Source organism: Pleurodeles waltl, chromosome 6 (genome assembly GCF_031143425.1).
Source record: "Pleurodeles waltl isolate 20211129_DDA chromosome 6, aPleWal1.hap1.20221129, whole genome shotgun sequence".
Lineage (NCBI taxonomy): Eukaryota > Metazoa > Chordata > Amphibia > Caudata > Salamandridae > Pleurodeles > Pleurodeles waltl.
In genome coordinates this window covers 361199672-361219566 of record NC_090445.1, presented here as the reverse complement: position 1 = coordinate 361219566, position 19895 = coordinate 361199672, and positions in this window count along the sequence as shown.

Genomic DNA, 19895 nt, shown 5'->3' with positions numbered 1-19895 from the left:
AGCCTCATCCCAGGCAAGCAGAAGTGACAGGGCATATATCTGTGGGAAAGCAGATAGCCACTGTACCTCTGGTCATGACACTACAGACACGGAGGGACCCAGTGGCCCAGAGGGTGAAGGGAGTGCCACAGAGAACGCAGACTCTACATCATCGCTGTCATCCAAGTCAAGCTCCATTGGACACTTCTTAGTGGTGGCCCGACATACAGGACTAGTTCCTACACTATCCTTGTACACTACCCACAATACTATCTCCTTCCTCCCTGTTGCTTCTCACCCAGTTGGCCGGACTCACCCACCCAAAAGGGGAGCTGTCTCCTATGATCCAGGCACCTCATCCCCTGCCCCTGTTCCCCTTGCTACCCTGAGTGAGAGGCTATTGACTTCTTGAGAAAGATCTCTGTGGGCCAGATGGCACTACTGGATGCCATCCAGGTGCAGGCCCACCATCTGGACAGATGGTGGCCTACCTGGAAGGCATCCACAGTTCTATGTCTACCCTACAGAGATCTTTTCAGGCTCTGGCCTCCTCCCTCACGGCAACATTCCACCCATCCCGAACTTCCACCCCACTATCTGCCTCTTCCTCTTCCTCATCCAATTTCCTTATTTATATACCTGTCCCAAGCACACTCACACATAAGCACACACACACCTCAACAGCCCCAAACAGCACATGAAAACAGAAACATCACAAAACACACAAGCACACAAACACTCACCAGACTCTTACTCACTCCCAACCACCACCACCCCGTCATATCCTTAGACACCATACCCACACCCACAGACCCATCTACTACCCCACCATACACAGAGACACCACACCCACAGACCCATCCACCTGCCCACCTTACCCTCAGACACCACACCCACAGACCCATCCATAATCCCTCCGTACCCCCAGACACCATACCAACAGACCCATCCACCACCCCCACCATACCCCCAGATTTCACACCCACAGACCATCCACCACCCCACCATACCCAAGGATACCACACCCACACCTACTGACCCATCTACCACCCCAACATAACCCCAGACACCACACCCACACCAACAGACTTAACCACCCCGAGCATACCCAGTACATTTAAATCTACATCACACACCAACAAAAAACACAAACACCTACACTCACCCACACAACAGACACCTACAAAACACAAACATTCTACTTCAGACACACAGACAGCAGCACCTAAAACACCCTCACCCACACTTAACACTTCCACTCCCTCAACCTCCTGGACACCCTACCTATTTTCCCAAAGAGAGTTTATTGTTTGCCCTTGCCCTTACCTTTGTCAAAACCACCCCTCCCAGAAGCCAAAGGGATCTCTTCCACACCCCAACCCATCCCTTCCACATCCAAGTCCTCCCTTGTAAAACCTGACTCCCCCACTGAACCCAGCCAAACCCAAAGAAACCAAAAAAAACAACACCCCTCCCACAATCAGGCCCACCCCTCCAAAAACCAAAACCTCCTCATCCGAAAATCGACCCCACACCTCCCAAGGGACATCATTGAGGTGCCTGGACTACCTACTAGATGCCCCTTCCTGGGGAGGTTCCCATGGCTGTGTTCTGAGAGACCAATTAAGTGGAAGCAAATGTGTGCTGGACCACATATTGGCCTGGCCATTGGTCTTTGCTGCATGTGTTTATTGTGTTTCAATAAAAAATAAAAAAAGATTTTGCTAGTTTTCATACACATTAGCCCTGTCATTACTTTTCTACCATGTTGATGTTCATGGATACTTTGGCATGTATGACTATAATGATGTTTGTTTCACAATGATTGATGACCCATTAGATGTGGTTGGCATGATCTGACCTTGGAATCAGTGCTGGAGTCACCCAGGACAAGGAGAAATATTTAAGGGGTATGTAGGATGTAATCCAATTGGGGCTGACATTGCATTGGGTGGTATTTCATGTGGTAATTATTTAATTTTGGCTTGGCTAATGTCAGCATCTATTGGGTTACATTTCTCCCTATGATGTAGGTTGGACAATTATTTAATGTGTGCAAGCTAGAGATGTATTTATCCACACATGGAGTGTTCAGTTGTCATACCTTTGTATACATTTGAATGGACATGTGTACATTTTCATGGTGTGTACCTTAAACCTCCTTTACCTAAATGTGGGATCCACGCTGTAACTGCTGTATTTGTTTTCATGACTTGCACTCACGCATTTTCAGCATATGCATGGCACTTGGTTATACTACTGGTTGTCCCTGATATATACCAAACCACACTTCCTCTGCAAATAGTGGTTTTGAGGCATTGGCAAAGTGGAATTTGGCCCACAGCACGAGTCTTCCAGGGGTCCTCCTGGTAGAGGCATACCTATTCTGTAGGGATTCCTTACATTGTGACCTTTGAATGTTTCTCACACGAATGATTGTAGATCCCATTTACCTAACATTATCTTGAAATGTGGGTAATATGTGGAAGTCCATTACAGAGATTTAGCAGAGAAGGTTAATTTTAGTTCAATGACACATTCGTACAGATGTATTTTTATATCACAACAGGCCATGGCATGTGAGCAATGTGGGGGTGTCACTTAGAATAATAGGTGTGATATTAATGAGGAGTTGCTGTTGTGTCCCACAATGTAATAGACACATCACTATCCCTGATTATTGGATGTATACACATCAACTTTTATGGAGTGTGGCTATACAGTGTCAGTGACCTGGCCAAAGAGGGCACCATACAGCTGTGATTGGGTTACACATTGAGTACCACTCCGAACAGGGACCCACAAAACATGTTGGGCCTACAGACCACAGACCCCATGCCAGGTCCATGGTGGGACACCTATTTGTTGTGAAGTTGATGGAAATGGGTAAGTGTTTAGCTTAACGTTTGTTACGCCCACAACAGCGATGGGTTTGGGCACATTCGAGCAGAACAAACGCCGGAAGTGCATGTACGATTGGCTCCATGGTGGCACAGTATTAGTGAAGTTGAGTGCAGATAAATTTCAGTCTTGTATCCATCCGTTTCTGCCAGCTCAGATGTGGTGGTTGGACTTCCGCAGTCACGTCAGCGGAAAGCCACCTGGTAAATGGTACATCTTTAATACTGGTGGTCCACCCTCTGACAGACGGATTGGCCTAACTCACCAACATCATAGTCTAGATTTGCTGGCATGTGGGTGGGGTCGGCACTCTTTTTTCTATGTAACTGCAATGCATCATACTACAGTGGTCAGATCGCTAACACTGTGGTGGGGTAACAGCCACCACAGTGAACTCATGACCGCCAAACTCATCATCAAGCCCTTAGTTTTGCTACAGGAAACCCACCTCATATGGATAAAAGCTAAAAACACCAAAGCTAAATAATTAGGTTTAGTTTTAGGTTCTCAATCACCTAATTAAAACAAGCATTAGCATAACCAATAAGTCTTGCCTTTTAGATGCAATTACAGGTATACTATTTTGGTTAAACTGTTATTAAATGTATTAACAAAAAATGCCCTTAACATTTTTTAATGCTTGTGGTACAACACAAACTAATTATAATTTTAGATCAAGAATTAAACAATGTATACAATACAATACAATAAAAACATTTAACTTTAAGTGGTAATTAAAATCAGATTATGGAACCCTTTCTTTACCAACAATCCCGAAATACATAATTTGCATCCAAAGTGTAGCCATAGGGGACTCTTCAGATGAGGAGGTGCTCTTAGCCTTTCACTGGAAGGTAGGCCCCATAGGTGAGTTGGGAATGCCAGAGGGGAGTAGACACTTCCACCACCTACTGGTGAATGGAATCCAAACCACTGCCCTGAGAGACACCTGTGCCAGTTACACAGTTGTGCATAACAGGCTGATGCTCTCAAACAGTACATCCCAGGACAGACTGCAAGAGTAAGGACTATCCCAGGGAAGGTCACTGACAGTCCTATAGCCATAGTGCCCCTAGAGATAGCTGGGACCCAAAGCTGGAGAAGGGTGATAGTCAGTACAGATCTCCCCCTTGATTGTCTCATTGGGAATGACCACCCAGAGGTTGGTCAGAGCCCAAAAGAGGGGCTGGCTGTGTTCCAATCCTCTCCCAGGGATTATGGAGGTGCTGCCCCTGCAGTGTCTGCATGTAAGCCCCAGACAAAAAAGAAAAAATAAAGAAATAGTAAAGAGGGGCAACCTTTAACTAAGGCTCTAGAAAGCCAAGGAGGTTCTGTCATATCAAAGAATAACTCCACAGTTTGAACGGGTGAAGCCCAACCTGACCCACCAGAAGTCCTGACCAGTCAGGCAACTGTTGAGCCTGAGTTGGTGGCTCCTCAGTCGACAGATAAGAGAGTGGAAGGAGGGCGTGTACTTGAGGATGTAGTAGCCCTCCACTCCATTACAGCAGACAGGCACCCTGAACCACAAAAAGCCTGTGTCCCCAGAGAGATAAAATCTAAAGGTGTGATCCGTGACACTGACAGCTGTCAGTAGCCTCTGCTGGGCATTAGCTTTTATTGCTGCACTGTCCTTGGCATGGGTGTCTGACCCCATACCAAATAGCAAGATAAGCTCCCTGACCCTGTTGGTCATGGTAGGGTTGCTTAAGTTGTGGGTGGCCTTTTTGGGTAAGCTATGGGTTGCCCGGGTTAAGATAGGGTTAGCAGAGGTGTACACCTCTGACTCCAAGACAAAAGGGAACAGTGAAGACACTGGTGGTACAGGTATAAGACATTTCAGATTAGGTTTTGTCCCTGTTGAGGTGGGTCAGTTCCCCAGTGGGATTGACCTGAACAGTAGGATGTGAGGCAGAGTAGGTCCTGCAACAAACCAGCTTGTTTTCCTTACTCTTCCTCGCCTGTCAGACTAGGAAGACTTTCCCAGATATTGGCTGAGTCTCCCAGATATTGGCTGAGTCTCCTGGCCAGTGCACCGGGGGAAGCAGGGGAGAAACTTGCCCCTTGTTGCAGTACCACACTTTTTGACTGGTTTGTGGATGCAACTTGGACTGGAGTGCACTGGGACCCTGCTTAACAGGTCCTCAGTGCCAATGTTCTTTCCCTACAATGCAAAATTATTGATACAATTGGCAACACCCTTAGCTGCCACTATAAGCCCCTAGTAAATGGTACTTAGGTAACCAGGGCATGGAGTGCTAAGGTTAAGCCCCTGATGGCAGAAGCACAGATTGTGCCACCCTCAAGGACCATGCATCCAAGTGCACTCAGCGCTGCCATTGCAGGCTGAGTGTTCTGGTGCAATCCTAAAATGCAAAACTGACTTGGCACAGCCTGTGTGACCTGTACACTCCACACTGCATGCGATATAGGTGAGTCACCCCTCTTGCACGCCTTTCAGCCCTATGGCACGGTGCACTATACTGCATGTGTGGGTGTAGATCCATGAGCAATAATGTGTTCTTCCCAAACCTGGTGCATTGTAAGTGTAGAGAGCAGCCATTTTACATGCATTGGCTGGACACTAGTAAGTATGAGTTTCCCAGCTACACGATGGCCACTCTGAACCCTCAGTTGTTTGTTATCAAACAACTCAGAACAATAAATCTAAACTGGTACCGTATTGGATTTAACTCAGAGGGCTTGTGGCCCTTGAAACTTGACCCCAGCCCTGCTGCTAGCAGCAGATGGCCGCCCCCATTGCAAACCCAGATTGTGTGGAAGAAGCAGCAGGAAAATGAACAGGAGGAGTGGCCACCTCTAAGGTGTTGCATGCGAGATGACTCCTCAATTTCATTTTCCTCCATCGTGCAAGGTAGGAAAATAGCTAGTCAGGGATAGGGAAGTGACCTCTGCCCACCGGACGTGGTCAGATAGTAGGTGTAACCACCCTAAGATAGATAACCCATTGGTCACTACTAGTTACTCCCCTAAACACCCACTAAACACAGTATTTAGTGGGACCCCCTAGATCTGCAGATCAGATTCCATGGAGACAAGAAGGCCAGTAACATAGAAGATGGACTGCACACAACCAGCTTCCAACATTGATTACTGACCATAATTTGTGATGTCTCTCTCTGTTCCTACATCTCCCCATCTGGTCACATTTTCTAAGCAAACTAGCAATATTTCCTTCTGAAGGCCAATATTTTCTTGAAAGTGCTAGTTGGGAATGGAATTTCATGAGCCTTTTTCTTGTGAGTTACCTTTGTCACAATTTCCTTCTCATCTTTGGATACTGGGTTGATTACACTTATTTTAATGTGGAGATGATACCATTCTCTTTGAAATGTATGGTCCATTAATGTGTAGGTATTCTGCTTTTATTGATGTCAGGGTGGACTGTCAGGTTGCACTGGTGAATGTAAAGGTGTTTTAGATACAGTTATGCCAACTATAAGAACATGAGAGATGTCAGCTGCTAAATGTGGAGGAGGCATTCTGAGGGGCAGCATGTAATTTGAAGAAAACATAAATACAGAGTTCCAAACCTTATCTTAGGGTCCTATTGCTGAATGCCAATATTGCCATAACCTTTTTCTTTAACCCCTTCGCTGCCAGGCCTTTTCCCCCTCCTGTCCAGGCAGAATTGGCCTAAAATAGATTTGCCCCCCCCACCCCTGGGAGCGACCCTTGCCTACGGGGTCGCTCCCCTTGCGTGACAATGGCGCAAAAAAAAAATCCCTGATGCCTAGTGGTTTCTGCCCCCTTGGGGGCAGATTGACCTAAAATCGGGTGATCTGCCCCCAAGGGGGGCAGAAATGGTCTAAATACAATTTGCCCCCCAGGGGAGCGACCCTTGCCTAATGGGTCGCTCCCCATCTCTAAAAAAACAAACAAACAAAAAAAAATTGCCCTTCCGTCTAGAGGTTTCTGCCCCCACGGGGGCAGATCGGCCTTATAACTATAGGAAATGGCCTAAAATAAATTTGCCCCCCAGGAGAGCGACCCTTGCCTAAGGGGTCGATCCCCTTGCGTGAAATTCATGTAAAAAAAAGAAAAAAACTCCCTGGTGTCTAGTGGTTTCTGTCCCCCTTGGGGGCAGATTGGCCTCATAAAAATAGGCCAATCTGCCTCCCAAGGGGGGCAGAAATGGCCTAAATATAGTTTGCCCCCTAGGGGAGCGACCCTTGCCTAAGGGGTCACTCCCCACCTGTAAAAAAAAAAAAAAAAAAAAAAGATCCCTGGTGCCTAGAGGTTTCTGCCCCCCCGGGGGGCAGATCAGCCTAATATTAGGGCGATCTGCCCCAGGGGAGGCAGAAAAGGCCTTCCAAAAAAATGCCCCCACGGGAGCAACCCTTGCCCAAGGGGTCGCTCCCTTATGCCAATTTCTAATAAATAAAAAAAATCCCTGGTGTCTAGTGGGCGTTTCAAAAGCCTGGATTGCTTGCAATCCGGCTTTTGAAACGCTCATAGAGACTTCAAAGGGAAGGAAATTCCTTTCCTTCCTTTTGAAGCCTCTCTGGCTTCCTCCACGTGATCGAAAGAGAAATGCTTTGCATTTCTCTTTCGATGATTGTCAGCGCGCGATGCGCGCTGATGTCACAGGGGTGGTGGGGAAGGGGGGGGAAGGGTTTCCCTTTCCATCCACCACCGGGAGGGTGGGTGGTGAGCCCATGGGGGGGAGCGCTAGCGCTCCCCCCAGTTCCTGATGCAGGACGAGGTTATCTTGTCCAAGGCACCCGGGAACCGGTGCCTTGGACGAGCTCACCACATCCAAGGCACCGTAGGGGTTAAGTACTCTATACATGCTTATTCTTGATTTTTTTTTCAGATTATTTTCTGTATTCCTCGTTATTTGTCTTCCTTTCTCCTGTCTTCTGTTTTATTGTCTATCTATCTTCCTTTGGGTCATAGTATGTTAGTGGGAAATGAGCCCCAATCTCCTTAAATGAGTGCAGGTGCCCACTATAGACAAGTTAAGTGGTGGGTAGGGCGGGGTAAGCATACTTTGCATAGAAGAGTTTTCTCATCCCTGGAGAGTGCAGGTAGCTAAAGCAATCACAGCTACAGGAAACTGTGCTGTATATGAAATATTATGCCTGGTGGGGTATGCTAGCAACAGAGTTATTTTGTTCAGTCCTTGAGTAAAGGAAGCTTTATGCTGACTAAAGACAGCATTGTTTAATCAGGAGTGTTTGTATGTATTTGTATGTGTACTCGTAATGCGCTCATATGTATTTATGACAGACCTGCTAAACATATGTGTGAAGTCTTAAGATCTGATGTCACTTCTTGTGATGTTATGGCTTGTGATGCCTTTCTGTGATGTCACGTGTGATGGCACACGCCGGAATGTGTCTTGTATACTGCCTAACTTGGTTCGTCCCCCACTTCTTTTCATAGGACTTGTGCCCTGTTTAAACTATAGTATATAATAATTTAAACCAGACAACATTTTGCACATCTAAAGACTGTGAAAGATAATAGCAAGGTCCCTGTTGCAATTTTCCTCTGCTGTTGCCCTAATTTTTTTTTGCCACTTTATACAAGCTGTGCCTGCATATTTAACTGTGAACCTGTTCACTTCCGGTGGCTGTCTGCTCCTATGCGGGAAGACTAAGTGGTTCTGTCGATAGTTACTATCTTTTTCTTTTTAGGTTGTGTTTATTTATGTTCACATTTGTGCTTTGGCTTATCTTTGAGTATTTTACAAGGTGTTTGTGTTTTCATGTTAGGTCTGCTTTACACATTATCACCCTGCTCTCCCTTTTATAGTTCACCTACTGTCCTGCCCTTGCTCTTTGCTTTTTACTGCCTTTCTCTGCACGTTCTTTACTCCATGGTCTGTGGACTGTTCATGCTACCTGTTAGAAATGGGGTCTCTAGTTGGCAGAGATATACACCCTTGTCCAAATAGGGACCACAATCCTAGTAAGGGTAAGTCACACACAATCCAAATTATCCTGTGTCCACCCTATAGTAGCTTGGCACTGAGCAGTCAGGCTTAACTTAGAGGGCAATATGTAAAGTATTTGTGCAATAACTCATACAGTCACACAGTGAAAAGACCACAAAAGTACACCAAACATGTTTAGAAAAAATAAGATATTTATCTGGTTAAAATAAGGTCAAAACAATAAAGATTCAATAAGTACAAGATGAAATATCACTTTTGTAAGATGAAAGAGCCTTAAATCTTAGAAATCAACAGTTCTCTCTTGATTACACAAAGTACCTGGTTTGCGTAAAAAATGACATGCAGAGAGACAATAGAGGAGGAGATTCGTGGAAAAATAATGTGTGTGTTGGATTTTCTGATGCGGCACACACCATGCGTTGTTTCTTTCCACAATGAAAGGGGCTTTGCAAAATTTCTTGCCGCACAGTCTTGGCTCCTCACTGTGATGCAGGGATCTTTTTGACACCCAGGGACTATATGGGGAAATCCTGGGCATGCTGGAAGAAGTCACAGGTGTTTCGTCGATCCAGTAGGGCAATGTGTCAGATTTTCTGCCACACGGCAGGTGCTACGTCGGTTTCCACTCAGGGAATCAGCTGCGTCGTTCCAATTCGGCTGTGTCTCGATCCGGTAGGGCTGTGCATCGGATTTTCTGCTGCAAGGCACTCGCTGCATCAAATCTTCACTCGGGAGGTCGGGCTGCATCGTTCTGGTTCATCTGTGTGGCGATTTCTTTGTCTCAAAATGGCTGTGCGCCATTTCCGGCAGGGTGTGTGACGATTTTCGGCACACAAGTTTTTTCCTGAAGAGATGAAGTCTTTTTAGCCCTGAGACTTCTGGAAACAGAAGGCAAGCTCAATCCAAGCCCTTAAAGAGCAGTTCTCAGAAAAGTCAGAGGGCAGCAGGGCAATAGCAGGGCAGCAGTCTTTCTCAGCAAAGCAGTCCAGATGAGTCCTTTGGGCAGCCAGACAGTTCCTCAGACAGGTTGCAGGTTCAGATCCAGAAGTGTCTGAGCTGGTGGGGTCAGAGACCCAGTTTATATACCCAAAGATTGAAGTAGGGGAGACTTCAAAGAGTGGGTTTGAAGTGCACAACTTCTCCTTTCACTACAGGTCTGTCTGCCAGGGTCCTAGTATGGGGGTTTGGCAGGCCATTGTGTGAGGGCAGGCTAGTGGCCTTTGAAATGTAAGTGTCAGGCCCTCCGGCCTTCCAGCCCAGGAAGACCCATTCAGTATGCAGATAAGTGCAGGTGTGACTGAGTGTTCTGTGTTTGTGGTTGTCTGTGTGAATTGCACAAGGAAACTGTGAACCAGCCCAGCTCAAACGTTGATTGGAGATAGGCTGTAAGGCACAGATGGATTTTAAGTGCAGAGAAATGCTAACTTTTTAAAAGTGGCATTTCTAAAATAGTAATATAAAATCCAACCTCAACAATAAGCAGGATTTTCTATTACCATTCTGGCCATTCTAAATGTGACCTGGTTGCCCCTTTATTACCAGAATCTACCACTCAAACAGGATATGAGGGTAGCTCTAATGCTAGCCTATTAAAGGAGCAGGCCTCACAGTAGTTTAAAATGAATCTTAGGAGTTTTCCACTACAAGGACATATACAACACACATATGTATGTCTGGCCTTTTACCTACATAGCACACTGCTCAAGGGGTTAGCTAGGGCCTAATTTAGGGGTGACTTATATGTAGAAAAAGGGGAGTTTAAGGCTTGGCAAGTGCTTTTAAATGTCAAGTCGAAGTGGCAGTGAAACTGCACACACAGGTCCTGCCATGACAGGCCAGAGACATGGTTAAGGGCTACTTATTTGAGTGGCACAAGCAGTGCTGCAGACCCAATGGCAGCATTTAATGCACAGGCCCTGGGCACATGAGGTGCACTTCACTAGGGACTTACAAGCAAATATGCCAATTGGGAATGAACCAATGTTACCATGTTTAAGGAAGAGAGCATATGCACTTTTGCACTGGTTAGGAGTTGCAAAGTGTGCAGTGTCCTAAAACCAGCAAAAACAGTGTCAGAAAAGTGGATGGAGGCAGGCAAAAAGTTGGGGGGTGACTACCCTGAGACTGTCAGGTCTAACAATATTCAACTCAAAACTTTGCCTCTCGAGCATACCCCTAGGACACAGATGTGCTGCTCTAGTTCACTAATTGCAGCAACCCCTTTGGCTCGTTTACTGTTTTGCCTCAATTTCTGGAATCAAAATGACTTTTCCAATCTGATACTGACAGATAAATTTGGTTTCAGGCAATATTAGGAATAATTTCCTTATGACTCTAGAGTTTGGGAGTAAATAAAAGATCCACTTGCATGCTTTCCAAGCAGAGCACTCGCAAATTTGGTAAACAGTATTTTGGCGGTCTTTAATTTGTGGACCCAATGTTAAGGTGAATACATTTGTCCTTTAATGCACTCCTTAAAAATGTTAATCTTCCCTGAGTTAGGCTGAGAGTCGCTTTCTTATATTAGTTCTTATATTTTTAGTGCCTGGTGCCATTCCTGTTTTTAGTACAGAAAAGATCAAAAGTGCAAATCAGTTCAGATGGTTTAATTACAGAACCTTTATTCCGATTAATGGAAGTATTTGGCAGAGGCAAAGCCTGCAGTGTGGAGAAAAGCAAACTATATGAGTACAAAAACTACACTCCCACTTCAAAAAAAGTGAGTTTACAAATCGCAAACATAACTCCTAAGGAAAAAGGGTTATGAAAGGGGTGCACACCATCTTTGTGACACACAAGGATTTTTATCAATGATTTGTGACCCTAATGAGCCACAATCCACAAATGAAACACTGACACCTGGAAGGTGGTGGTAAAGCATTTACAAAACGGAAGGGGTAACTAAGGGAAAGCTCCCACTTTGTGAATTTCAGTAGCATTAATGGGCATGCCCTATCGATACCCATGTATACTCGATACCCATTCATACAAGCGCCCCCCCGTCATGCCTTTGCAAACATCCAAATGGATTTACAGCGCCCATCCTACCTCCTTAATAGTATGGGGGAGGGATTCTGGGAATCACAGAGAATGTCATTTGTGAAGTATGAAACATAGAAAAGAATCCGTCAAACACGTTCTAGTCACCTGTGACTGTAAATCAGTGCGGTTTGTAAAATAAAGGAGATATTAATGACGGGTGTCAGTTTGCGCTTCTACATCCGAAGTGCGCTCGTGAGTACTGACCTCCGTATTTATGTGTAGTGCGGAGCCTTGTATGCAAACCTCGGCTACTCTTCCTGTTTATGTTCAGTTAAAGGCCGAGGCAGAAGGTCAGGGCTGAACAGGGACTCTAACCGAACAGACATGATCGCTCTGTGTGTATTGTGCCTTCTGCTGGCTGTGCCCAAATGTAAGTGTCTACCAAGTCATGCAGTAGGAATGGCATGTATTTCTGGGTAATTCTAAAGGTTTTGACATAATGTATTTCCTTCCCTGTAGGTGTCTTCTCCCAGTTTACACTGGTGCAGTCTGGGGAAGGACTTCTGAAGCCCTCTCGGTCTCTGGAGCTGACCTGTGCGGTCTCTGGAGCCTCCATCACCGACAGCAGCAAAGTTCATGCCATTCAGTGGGTCCGACAGCCTCTGGGGAAAGGGCTGCAGTGGGTGGGGGGGATTTGGCATGATGGTACTATACGGTACCCCCAATCCTTACAGAGCCGATGCACTATCACGAGAGACACTTCCAAAAACCAGGTGTATTTGCAGCTGAGGCAGATGACGGCCGATGACCAAGGAACATATTACTGTGCAAGAGACGCACAGTGAGGCAGGGAAGCGCAGGATCTGAACAAAAAGGGAAGTCCTTCTTAAAAGCCCTGGAGAGGCTCGGTTGAGGAATTTGGAGCTAGAGGTCTAATTAAGGTTATGCAAGGTGAAATCCTTTGCAGAAATTTGTTGCTTGTCTGCGTGGGATGTTCATCAACAGAAAATGAAATATGTAAGGCGTCACCAGAGGAGATAAGCGGCCGCCGGGTGATGAGCTTGTAGCTTTGTGGGGTAGCAGAAATGGCTCAACTATCTTTTACTACATTTGCTTGCCCCCGGCTATAAACATGTTTCACCCAGAAAATGGTCTGTTTCTTCCATCGTCTTGTCCTGGCTCCTAAAAACATATACCATCAGATTCACAGCAATGCTTATGTGAGAAATGGGGTCTCTAGTTGGCAGCGGTATACACCCCTTCCCAAATAGGTACCGAAATCCTATTCAGGGTAAGTCACAACATTCCAAATAATCCTGTGCCCACCCTCTGGTAGCTTGGCACTGAGCAGTCAGGCTTAACTTAGAATGCAATATGTAAAGTATTTGTGCAATAAATCATACAGTAAAACAGTGAAAACACCACAGAAAGACACCACACAGGTTTAGGAAAATAGATAATATTTATCTGAATGAAATAAGGTCAAAACAACAAAGATCCAATAAGCAGAAGTTGAAATATCACTTTTAAAAGGTTTAAAAGAGTCTCAATCCTTAGAAATAAACAGTTGTTTCTTTGTTATACACAATACCTGGGATGCGTCAAAAATAACGACGCACAGAGATTGCTTAGGAGGAGATGCGTGGAAAAATGAGGTGAGATTTTCTGGCGTGGAACGGACGATGCATCATTTCTTTTCACACTGCAAGGGTTTTAAGTCTTTTTTCGGCACGCAGTCTTGGTTCCTCACTGCGATTTGGGGATATTTTGACTCCCAAGAATGATGCGTTGAAAATCTTTGACGTGCTGGAAGAAGGAGCAGGTGCTGTGTCGATCTAGTAGGCTATGCGTACAATTTTCCGTCTCAAGGCAGGCGCAGCATCGAATTTCTGTTCAGGAAATCGGTGCTGCGTCATTCGGGTCAGCTCTGCGACGATTTTTCAGCCGCCATGCAGGCTTTGTATAGATCTCTGCAGGCGTTGCATTGATTTTCGACACACAAGGAGTTTCTTGAAGGGATGAAGTCTTTATTGGTCCTGAGACTTAAACAGGAGGCAAGTTCAATCCAAGCCCTTAGAGAGAGCACTATTGGGGAAGGCAGAGTCCTTCCAGCAAAGTCAGAGACCAGCAGGGAATCAGGGCAACAGCAGGGCAGCAGTCCTTCTCAGCAAAGCAGTCCAGATGAGTCCTTTGGGCAGCCAGGCAGATCCTTTGACAGGGTGCAGGTGTAGGTCCAGAAGTGTCTAAGTTGGTGGGGTCAGAGACCTAGTTTATATACCCAAAAATGCCTTTGACGTGGGAGAGACTTCAAAGAGTGGTTTTGAAGTACACAAGTTCCCCTTTTAGTCCAGTTCTATCTGCCAGGGTCCCTGTGGGGGATTATCAGTCTTTTGTGTGAGGGCGGGCCAGACGAATCATGACTCCACAAAGCATTTAGGAGTTTTTCACTACCATGACATATAAAACACTTATGTACATATCCTGCCTTTTAGCTACATAGCACCATGCCCTATCGGGTACCTCTCGCCTTCCTTAGGGGTGACATATGTATAAAAAGGGGAGTTTAAGGTTGTCAAGTACTCTTAAAGGCCACGTCAAAGTGGCAGTCAAACGGCACAACCAGGCCTTGCAATGGCAGTCCTGAGACATGGTTAAGGGTCTACCTATGTGGGTGGCACAGTCAGTGCTGCAGGCCCACTAGTAGCATTTAATTTAAGGCCCTGGGCACATGTAGTATACTTTACTGGGAACTTATAAGTAAATCAAATATGCCAATTGGGAAAGAACCAATGTACAATGTAAAGGGAGAGAGCATATGCACTTTAGCACTGGTTGGTAGTGTTAAAGTGCACAGATTCCTAAAGCCAGCAAAACAGTGTCAGAAAAGTGGAGGGAGGAAGGTAAAAAGTTGGGGGATGACAACTCTAAGGCTGTCAGGTCTAACAGCTGATGATCCATTTACAGATTGTGCTGATTCACCAAAAGGCTTGGGATCGAGGAAGTGACATCACATAACTGTTCTCCTTAAAGACATCACAGGAAGTGACATCATATGACCTCTGAAAATGATTTTCTTTCCAGTAAGGCATTTCACATGGCCCTAAGATCACCACTATTGAGAATTTGTGTTGAATATTATCACAAAGTAATGTGTAGTTGACTTCAGCAAGGCTTTGCATTATTTTGTGTCAAGGGGGCATTACATAGATAGTGCATGGGCGTTCCCATACAAACCTCTATGAGTTTAGACGCAAAACCCTATCTACAAACATTGGTAGACAGGAATTTGCACCAAAATAGTATGTCTTTTCGAGGCAGATGTAACAGGGAAAATTTAAAAAAGTCTTCTTGTTTTTCCAACTTTGCACGTGTGCTGCATTGTCCAGCACACATACAAAGAGGGAACGCCTTAAATCATAGTCTTTATAGCAGAAGGAATTCCTTCCAGTATAAAACCTATGCTTCAGAAAATGCACACACTTTGCACTCTGGCACAAGGGTATGTGCATTTGCACATGGATGCCGATAGTGTGCCAGCACACAGGGTGAGAAAAATGCATCATATAATTTTAGATGTTTTACATTTTTTCTCTCTTTCATTTCCACAAAAGAGAGCAACAACGTTGGTGCAGCATTGCCTTGCATTAAAGAATAATAAATCTGGGATTTTTACCACAGCAGCCACCATTGTTCCTAAGTGGGCTCCATTTTTATTACACGCGGGGTTTGGGACCAGGTCAGACACCAGCTGCCATATCATTACCAATTACTGTTGGTCCACCTGGACCACTGTATGCGCAGGGTAAACCTAGCACATGTGATCAGGGGGTGGGGACCCAGGAAATAATAAGAGGAGGGTTCACAGGAACCCCCGACCAATGTCACCAAGAGCACAAGCAGCAGAAAACCTCAGATCTCTGTTAGACCTTAGTCCGATTGGGGCTCCTTTGGAGGCAATGAGACAAATAGGGTAAAGTGTGTTAGCCCCACAGACAATGAGTGCAGATACGTCACAGACACCATTGATGCAATCAGGAAACATCACGTTGCAAGGTTTTTCCGTGCAACAACTAAATGAGTGGTTAGGAAATAGCAACGCTTCACAAACTGCTACAGTGACTGCAGAGAGAGCAAAGAGAGATGAATACTTAAACTTTGTAAGACTGGGTGTGGAAGCTGCCAAACTAGTGGAAGGGACAATGGGGGTAAACAGATTGAAGTCATACACCGAGGCAGAATTGAGGTATCTGCGCCCCAAAATCACTAAGGAAGTGGGCAAGGTGCATCAGAGGTTGGCGAACCTGGCAGATAAATACAATATAGACATTGAGAATACTAAACATTTGAAAAGAAGCTACAGATTAGACTTTGATTCTAAAGATTTTGAGCACATGAGGTCTGCCGGAATAAGGGTGCATCTTAAAAAGATACTGCAAAGCACACAAATCTGGGGAGCTTAAGAGAAGTGGGAAAGCAGATGGGCCAAGAAGAGAGATAAGGAGAAAAGTGACAGTCCAGAATCAAATCAGACTAAAGCTTCACCGGACACGGGGACAGTAAAAATGTTACCCATGAGAGAAACAGCTGGAGGAGTTCTAGTCCATGTACCGTGGTCTAGGGGAGACATTCTATCATTTACAAACGATTATCCCAGTCTGAGGGAGAAACCGATAGAATGGTATCAGCAGACAGATCGGTTTGTGAAGCTTGCAAAATGTCTCTGGGAAGACTTGAATACCCTGTTTGAGATTATTGTGCCACCTGACTTATGGCTTGAGTGCAAGAGAGGTGTGTATTGGCCAACACAGGAACCGGCAAGAGATAAGGCAACCGGAGCACCATCTGAGGAGGTTATGAGATACTATCATAAAGTGATTGAGTTTTTGAAGCAGAAAGTGTCTCCGAAAGTGACTGATTGGCAGAAAATAGATCGGACCTCGCAGGAGATCAGAGTCAATCCATGCTTATTATGAGAGGTTGTTGAAAGCGTTCAAGCATTACAGTGGCACTGAGACTATTGAGCCGAAAGACATGAATCATCTGGTGTTCAGATTTGTCGAAGGGCTAAGACCAGAGGTTAACCAGATGATTAAGAATCATTTGATCTGTTAGCAAGCAAAGCCGATTGATGAGGTGTTGCAATATGCGAAATACTGCAGTGACGAAATTGAGTTGAAGCAGAGAAAGTTGAAGGAGAAAGTGATGGTGATGCAGATTAAGCAGTGCATGCAGGAATGCAGGGAAATGGAATTCAGCAGATGATACCACAGCAACCGCAAGGGAATGGCATGTTTCAAGCACAGCCAAGAGGCCGAGGTTGGGGTTTTGTGAATCGCGGTCCAGACTTAAATACTGTTGTGGTTCAAAATGATATTCAGGGGATGAAAAAGATGTCACCATGTCACGCGTGCAGAGGCGTGAGGCATTGGAAGTGGGAATGCCCAAATGTGGTGCAGGATGGTGTTGTTCAAAAAAGCACTGATGTCGGTACATTTCCAAATGTGAGGGGTCCAAAGATGAGGGGTCAAAACCAGAACTTCCAGAATAACATGGTTCAGATGCAGGGGTTACAACCCATGCAGCAAATGCAAATGCCGCGTGTCCAGCCAGCACAAATGCAGCAGGTACAACAGCATATTCCCCTGGTACCTAGACAGCCAATGCAATTACCACTAGCTCCAATGGGACCCTATGTAGAGGGAAAGGTAATGGATCACAAGGTTTCATTCCTGGTTGACACAGGAGCTACACGCTCTACAGTCAGAAGTGCAGAGGTTCCGAAATTTCCACTTTCAGGACGTACCATAAGAGTGGTAGGAGTAGCAAACCAGTATTTGACAAACCCGATTACAGATCCAGTTCAAGTTGAGAAAGTAACTTCCAGGGACTGCATAAATTTGCAGTCTGCGATTCTAGCCCAGTGTCCCTACTGGGAGGAGATTTACTGTGCAAGACAAAATGTTCGATTACCTGTTCCAATGAGGGAATTGAGGTGCAGACAAACAGTGATGATGAAGGGGATGATGGGCAGTTCTCAGAGTTAGAGACGGAGACCGCAAATGAGGAATACCCTTTAATAACCTTATTCCCGATGCTTACAGTGACTGACTTGCCAGACGAATTACAGGGAACTGTGACAGAGAAAGTATGGGACCTGACAGGAAAGGAAGTGGGATTGATAAAAGGAGTAGAACCAGTCAAAGTACAGGTTAAACTGAATGCAGTGTTCCCCCAGGTACCACAGTACCACATGGCTTAGGATGTCCTCATTCAGGTATCGCAGATAATTGCGGACATTGTGAAACAAGGGGTTCTGAAGGAGGTATTGAGCAGCCTATGTAATTCACTGTTAGAAATGGGGTTTTTGGTTGGCAGTCAGGTTACCCTCTGACCAAGCAAAAGCCCTCACTCTAGTCAGGGTAAGTCACACACAATCCAAGATTATCCTGTGCCCACCCTCTGGTAGCTTGGCACGAGCAGTCAGGCTTAACTTAGAAGGCAATGTGTAAAGTATTTGTGCAATAAATCATACAATACCACCATATAGCACCACAAATATACACCACACAGTGTTTAGAAAAATATATAATATTTATCAGGATAATTGTAGGTCACAACGAATAAAGTTGCAATGTGAGTTTGTATAGATAGCACTGAAAAGTGATATAAAGTGTCTTAAGTCTTTAAAAAGCAAACAAAGGCCCTCATTCGGACCTTGGCGGGCGGCGGAGGCCGCCCGCCAAAGTCCCGCCGTCAGGTTACCGTTCCGCGGTCGAAAGACCGCGGCGGTAATTCTGACTTTCCCGCTGGGCTGGCGGGCGGCCGCCTTGAGGCCGCCCGCCAGCCCAGCGGGAAAGAGGCTTCCACGATGAAGCCGGCTCGGAATCAAGCCGGCGGAGTGGAAGCTGTGCGACGGGTGCAGTTGCACCCGTCGCGTATTTCACTGTCTGCGCAGCAGACAGTGAAATACATTTAGGGGCCCTCTTACGGGGGCCCCGCGACCCCCCCTACCGCCATCCGGTTCCCGGCGGGAGAACCGCCGGGAACTGGATGGCGGTAGGGGGGGTCGGAATCCCCTCGGCGGCGCAGCTAGCTGCGCCGCCTTGGAGGATTCCAATGGGCGGCGGTACACTGGCCCGCCAGTGTTGCCGGTCCGACCGCGGCTTTACCGCCGCGGTCGGAATGCCCATTGGAGCACCGCCGGCCTGTCGGCGGTGCTCCCGCGGTCCTCCAACCCGGCGGTCATGGACCGCCAGGGTTGGAATGACCACCAAAGTCTCTTTCAAGCACAAAGTACCTGGTTTGGAGTGGAAAATCTCCTCAGAGGGCCACAGAAGAAGAGATACGTGGAAAAATGGTGTGTGCGTCGATTTCTCCCCAGCACACACGGACTTGCGTCGTTATTTTTCACGCGGGGAAGTCGTGCATGCGTTTTCGTGGACAGTCTCTTTCTGTGGATCGTGGGGATTACCAGATGTCCCGGGTCTGTGCGTGGATTCTCCTGCTTGTTTTCCGGCTGCGCGTTGTTCTGCGGGGCTGCGCGTCGAAGTTTCGATCTCACGGCAGGCGTCGCATCGATTTCTCCTCTGTAGGTCGGGCGGCGTTGTCTTTGCGAGGCCGTGCGTCGAAGTTCCGGTCGTCCCGAAGGTGTTGCGCCGATCAGCATCGGTGTGTGGTGTTTTTCTCGCCGCGGAACAAGCTGTGCGTCGAAAATTTCGGCGCACAAAGCATCCAAGTGAAAAAGAGAAGTCTTTTTGGTCCTGAGACTTCAGGGAACAGGAGGCAAGCTCTATCCAAGCCCTTGGAGAGCACTTTTACAGCCAGACAAGAGTTCAGCAAGGCAGCAGGGCAACAGCAAGGCAGCAGTCCTTTGTAGAAAGCAGTCAGGTGAGTCCTTTAGGCAGCCAGGCAGTTCTTCTTGGCAGGATGCAGGTTCTGGTTCAGGTTTCTTCTCCAGCAAGTGTCTCATGAGGTAGGGCAGAGGCCCTGCTTTATACCCAAAGGTGCCTTTGAAGTGGGGGAGACTTCAAAGAGTGGCTAAGAAGTGCACCAGGTCCCCTTTCAGTTCAATCCTGTCTGCCAGGGTCCCAGTAGGGGGTGTGGCAGTCCT